General features: G+C 29.8%; 1 long non-coding RNA gene across 4 annotated transcripts; it reads right to left on the bottom strand.

Moving 5' to 3' along the window:
* On the bottom strand, positions 1-6,222 carry LOC102664854 (uncharacterized). 4 transcript variants are annotated; one of them, XR_005887041.1, is made up of 6 exons: positions 5,691-6,222; positions 5,330-5,404; positions 4,997-5,025; positions 3,315-4,911; positions 2,486-2,587; positions 1-124 (listed from the first exon to the last, which is right to left on the bottom strand). It is a non-coding gene; the product is annotated as an uncharacterized lncRNA (long non-coding RNA). The 4 variants fall into 4 exon arrangements; XR_416884.4 differs by lacking the exon at positions 1-124 and having other exon boundaries at positions 2,355-2,587; positions 3,315-3,918; positions 4,719-4,911; positions 5,691-6,217; XR_001383525.3 differs by lacking the exon at positions 1-124 and having other exon boundaries at positions 2,355-2,587; positions 3,315-3,393; positions 4,719-4,911; positions 5,691-6,190.
* Between the last annotated feature and the right edge of the window lie 618 nt (positions 6,223-6,840).

Below are 6,840 nucleotides of genomic sequence, written 5' to 3'. Positions count from 1 at the left end.
TAATAAACAGGTTAAGCCTTTTGCCGACCAGACCACAAGCCTCCAACGAGCCTCTAGCCCATTTCCACCCTTAATGGCGAGCAGAGTAGATAAACCCATTTTGTCACTCCTAACCCAAATGCACCTGCCATGACCATGGAGTTGGCTTAAAGTGTTCATCTCACTTCTTCTAAAAGGTGATCTCTTAAACAATAAAGTCCGTTTTTTTTTTTGTAAAAGGCAAAACTAATAGATCGAGACTCACTTTTGACTTGTCTCATTGTCATTCTCAATGTGTTGTGTATTCTTTATCCACAAGAATTGAATACCTTACTAAGAAATTTACAACACTCATACACCTGGCTCATAATGTGTTGTATATATTATATATTAGTATACATTAAAATAAATATTTATTGTACCAATTATGATGACAAATAAATTTCTTAATTAAATATACTTATTAAGAGTTAAGCATATCATGAATTGATAAATGGTTTTTTTAACCCGTGTAACACAATAATAGCAATTAATGATTTAACTTTACCTAATTTAATACCTATTACTAAAAAAATTTCAAATCAATTATTGTTTTTTCCTTAGTTAGATTAATAGATTCACTTTTAATCAAAATAATAAATATTTCTATCTCATTTATTAAATAGATTCCCTCTTGTAAGATTTTTTTCTCCAAATAAAAAAGATTTTTTACAGATAAAAAAATAATAATTAAACATCACAATTTTTTCATTTTTTAAACGACCATAATTATATTCATTAATTCTTCATTTCCTATAATGTGCCAATTTATTTTAGCTTATTTAAGAAAAACATTTTTTATTGATGAGATACATTACAACAAATGTGATCTTTAGTAACAGTTTTTTGGCTAATACTTAGTAAAAATATTGTTAAAAGTTTTTTACAATATTTTAAAAATATTGTCAAATATGAATAAATATTATTAATATATTTTTATGATATTTATTAAATATTGTGTATAGCTCATGTCGCTAAAGGTTTTAGTGTCATGGGTTATACACAACATTTTAAAGCTTATCATTGGAGGACAAATTTTATTCTTTGAATTACAAGTAGTGTTATTAAATAATATTATTAGTCATTACTTAAATAATTTAATTTATAAATATTTTTAAAATAATTTTGAAAAGGGAGAGTTCATAAATCTAGGGTTTCTTTTTGTATGTCTTTCATTTCCTCTTAACTCAAGAGTGTTGTCTTAAATGACCATTGAAGTTCTCTTTTGCTTTAGCAGAGAAGGTAAGAACTATTATAAGATCTCTAGGTAGGAAAAAAATGGTCTTTTTGCATGTTAGATGCGTTCTAGATATATATTGATTTTGATACTAGCTGGTTTTTTGTCAACTGCATTGGATGTTACCATTTCACTAATATAGATCTCAGTCAATCTTTCTTAGTTCATAAATGCTGAATCCATATCTCTAACTCATAATCTTTTTGTATACCTATTTATCAATTTTATAAGTATTAGATTCCTTCTTCTTCTTTTCAAATGTTGTACATTTCTCTCTCCCCAACAAAATTAAAAAAAGGAACTTCTAATGGAAACAACAAAGTTAGAATCACTTGGGTCAAACTCTTATCTTTCAAGCCTTTGCAATTGCAAGAGGTCATCTAGTGACACTCTAGCCTCATGCTTGTGTAACATTAAGCAATCAAGGAAATATCGAAGGAAGGATTGTAATCCAAATAAAGTTCCGTATAACTTTTATTTCCTTTTTTTCAATATATGTTAGCGTGGATGATTTAGAAGATTGATTATATCGAGAAATTATTAGATAATTTTGGTCACATTTATGATTTTTAACCAATGTTTATATAACATTTAAATCATACAATTTGTAAAAAGAAAATAAAAAGTTTAGTAATAATTGATTGTGTCATGTGAAGAATATTAGCATGAACTATGGTAGAGCTGAGTCTAATGACTAAACCGTCTTAAAAAAAATATCATTTTAAGATGATTGTTAGATAAAAATTGTTTTAGAAAAATATTATTTTAAGACAATTTTTAGTTAATAACCGTCTTAGAATGTATATTTTTCAAGACGATTTTTTAAATAACCGTCTTAAAATATTTTATTTAAAAAAAATTGTGTGAAAACAAAAAAGTTGTCAAATGAAAAGCATTGTTCAAATACGTATGGAAGCTCACTTTTGCCATGAATTTGATACTAGCATAATAATTTATATTTATAAATAATGAATAAATGAATAACGTCTTTAGGAACTATAAATTGTTCAAATGTTCTATGTAACAATGCTGAGTCTATAACTTTTTTTTGTCCATAAAGAAAATTAATTTTTTAAGTTTCATCTGAAGTGTTCACATAGATTAAAATTAAAGAAATATATTTAACTTATTTCAAATAATTCAATTTAGTGATATAAATCCACATTATGCATTTAATAATATCAACATCTTGCTTCCTATAACAAAATAGAAGGGAAAAATTAATCTTACTTCTGATTCAAACTTTAGAGCATCCCCTCCTCGGTAAAGTGCTCCTTGCTCTGCTAGTTATCAAGATAACCCAGGGTCTCCAATCCCTCAACCCGAACTTCACTGAATTCATGCAAATAAAAAAGTAAGATGTTAATTCATGTATAATAATAATAATAATAATAATAATAATAATAATAATAATAATAATAATAATAATAATAATAATAATAAAATCAATGTACAGAAAATAAGACAAAAAGCCAATAGAAAAAAAGGTGGTTGAAACTTTATTTTTATTACAAATTATTGAAATATGAGAAGAAATACCAAGGGTTAAGTTATCCATACTAAATCAATCAAAATTCTACGTTTTCTGAGTATCCTATATCCTTAAGTACGTACGTGGTGATGGGAACATCAAAAGCTGTGACCAGGTATACATAATTAATAGTTTAACTTGGACATGTTAGTGGAATCATATTAGGACAACCTGAGGTCAACGAAGTGGGAGTGGCTGTAAAAGCCACCAATTTTATAACAGGCAATTCACTCTTATATTTTATAAGTTCAATTAATAATGCGATCGAGAATCTTATCCTTTAACCTTCCCAACACAAAAAATTTTCTCAACACATTTTTTCTAAAAAAAAAAACTGTTTCTATAATGAAAAGCCTAAGCCTACTTAGTTTGAGAAATGAACGATTGATGAAATCAATAGAACTTAGTTAGTTTCCTAACATTAAATCATATATAGCAGAAATTTCATTTTACAAATAATTAAGAGTTTAAAACAACATTAAAAATCCTGTTATTTTAAAAAAAATAATGGGTATAAGTAGAACTCACGAAGTGCACATTACTCTTTTTGTATTTGCCTGGTTCTGTCGTCTTAATTTCCAGTCAAGTTGGTTTTTCTTTTCTTCATCTGATAACATAGAGATAGAGAAGATTTCTCAACAAAACAAAGCAGTATGTCTGTATGGCCTTGGAAAAAACTAAATGAAATGAGCAAATACCAAATAGCAAATATTGGCCTTAGGCCTTAGCATAGAAGAAAATAAACAGAGTCTTATTCACTTAGTTTTCTAGATGTAGGTTTTTTACTTAAAATATATTATGATTATTGATTACATAATATATCTTAAATTCAGTTTCACATTATGAAAATGAAAAGGAATGTGCCATTACTTTCTCTACTCTAGTATTATGATCACGAGCCGTTACTGTTATTCTTAAAAATAATACAGATCAATATCATACTACACAAATATTGTATTTTAATTGATTATTTGAATATAGGAAGTATCATTCAAACAACAGAAGTGAAAATAGGAAGCACAAATACTATGTGTGAGAGAGAAATAAAGAGAGCATTAGTCTCTTCAGCACATAATCACAAGAATACTTGCTATACAAGTTAGTGCAAGCTTCACCCTCTTCAAGCATTTAGCTGTCAAGGAAACATTAAAAATTAATAGACATGTATTTAAACTAATGGAACAAGATTTGAAATACAAAGTAGAAACCATATACAAGTAAAATAAAAAATAAAAACAATAGGGAGAAGTACAGAGTAATTTCAAAGAGGAACACTAAAAATTTTCTTATTCTTTTCACAGTCAAATCAAACTCAACAAGACTACAAAAGAAAGTTTAAGAAGACAAAATGTTAAAATGTTAAGATCTTCTAAATTTCAACCTTATGTCCATTATTAAGAATGCATCCTTTCCAGAACAACTTTCCAGTTTCCACATCACCTTATCTCATATTCTCATCCTCCCTTGAACTTATATTATTATCAAGCACACCAGTTTCTGTATAATACAGGATGCCAGAAATATCTCCAGGTGATAAGATAATTAAAAATAAGATTTAGGTATGGGGATCCAGCTAGACAAACAAATTAAATTAAAATACTTCTTACACCAATAAATAACTTTTATTGGATGAGTAGTTTACAATGACTAGGCCTAATTCAACAGTGATTGACTAAAATCAGTTTCCCACAATATGTTATTAGATGGTGAAAATATGCCACTTCATACATGATAAGAAACTACAACAGAATAATTTGAAAAATGACACTATTTACTATAAATATGCAACTTATAGTTATATCAGTATGACATCAATGGCAGAAATAAACGTGAACAGAAACTAGTATGAACTCTGTCCAGACAAGAAAATACAAATACTCGTGTAACAAAAAATGAACAAGTATAAACCAAAAGCAAATAAAACATACATACATTTAACAGGTGAATAGTCAGACGGTATAGTTAACCACAAAATCCCCCACTTGCCCATCATGAATCAATCCTTGCTATGCTTCAAGGTACTCTATTAGCAAAAGAAAAATGGATCCAGCCAACTCTGTTATTCAATTGAATGCTTCACTTGCCCTAACAGTAGATGCAGTAGCTAGCAAGGTGATTGAAGAACCTGATATTTAGTTATAGTCAGATTGCTTCAAAGCTAAAAAAAAGTACGACTGCAACAAAGTATAGAGCTTTCAACTTAAGATTACCTCAGCAACCACAACTCTCAAGTATGTAGCTGGTCCAATCATTACATGTCAAAATTAGATAACTCTTTAGTTAAGAAAATCAAAATGTTACTAACTACCAACAAGGATTAAAGGGCAAAGAAATAGATATCAACATTTTTGTAATTAAAACGGCACAAACCATTCCATCAGGTAGTGATTCTGCTTTAGATGTATATGTCCTTGGATGCATATATATTTTCACAAAGTTGGTAAGAAGTAGCTAAAGGAAGGGAATTATTTTCTTCAGAGAAGGCAAATAATTATACTTTAAGACTACACTCATTGAAAGCAAAAATGTCTCCAATTCCTTACCTCTTTACATCTAATGATATTGGGAAGCTTCAAGGACCTATGATTTATAATATCTCTTTGCACGTGTTCATCAATCTGCAAAACCCAATAGAAGATCGACCCATTCCTTTATTTTATTATCTTATTTATTTCTAGAGCAAGAAGCACACAATAGAAGATACAGTAACGAAGTCTAATAAAAAAAATGGGTGAAGTAAAATATCTGATATGTTTGTTCATAGTAAAGAGAAGAGAAGGAACAAAATAATAAGAAAAAAATAAAAATTGAGCGGAATGAGAATGAAATTAAATGAGCAGAAGTGACAAAAATAGGGAAGGGAGCAGGGAGCACCCAAAGCCTAATCAGGGAGTGTGTTCGTACAAATCATAAGGAGCCCAAAGTGCATCAAGAGGACAAAGGCTTCTTGGAGTCCAATCTTGTCCAGGGCATGTCGCTATCAGGTCTCGACAAAGAACCCAATTCGTAGATTCAATCGTTCTTCTGAATCTCCATCCACCTCTCTATCCTCATGCCGTACCTGATTTTCTGCCACCGCACCAGATCTATGACCATCACACCCATGTTGAAGCAACACGATGGGGTGGAAGGATGGAGGGAGGGGTAGAGGAGAATGGCGAGCATTGCGACAAAGAAGAAGCCCTAGAATCTCATCAGCCACAACATTTTCACACGACTAAAACCAGACCAGAAGAGGTAAAAATAAAAAGTGATCTTCATTCAAATGCGGTCTTTCAAAACAACGTCTTTGAATACTTGATATCAACTAATATCAACTAAAAATATCTTGTTTTATGGTTTCGAGTATAAGAAGGCGATTTTCGCAAAAATCTTCTTTAAAATATTTATTATATTTACAAAAATGTTACCATTTTAAAAATAATGATGATTTTTGGAAAACCGACGATGAACTTATTGAATCGGAGTTTTTTTAGTGGTGAAAGGTGATATTATTTAGTCTACCTTCTTCATTACATTAAGATTCTAATTTATAATAGCTAATGTGCTAATTTTGCACTAACAAAAAAATAACAGAATTGTCAATACATGAACATTGTCTAACAAAAAATAAAATACCAAAACGGACTAGTCGCAAACAGCATATTTCCTACCCCACTAAGCATCATTTCCACGAAGTGTTAAACAAAATCTTGTAAATGTTTGGGTGGTATGATCTTCCTCTTAGGTCTCTATGTGACATCTCTTCTACTTGCTTTGCATTTCTTATGAGTTATACTCATGCATTTAAGCCTCTTCGTACTATTACTCTCAAAACCTAGAAATTGTATACACTTTGGTTGCCAATAAGCCGAGAGCAACCTATATAGCTCAATAGGTTGGATATCGACTGCCCTGGCCCTCAACAAAGAGCACACCTCCTAGCGTCATTATCTAGTCTCATGTCATGAAATCTTAAGAATACAATCTAATATATCTATCTTTGACAAACACAGATGTTAGATATGATTAGATCATACCCAACGAAAATTATTATGATAACATATCCCTAACC

This window comes from Glycine max, chromosome 11 (genome assembly GCF_000004515.6).
Source record: "Glycine max cultivar Williams 82 chromosome 11, Glycine_max_v4.0, whole genome shotgun sequence".
NCBI lineage: Eukaryota > Viridiplantae > Streptophyta > Magnoliopsida > Fabales > Fabaceae > Glycine > Glycine max.
The sequence above is the reverse complement of the archived record's forward strand: the minus strand, read 5'-3'. Positions and strand labels throughout refer to the sequence as shown.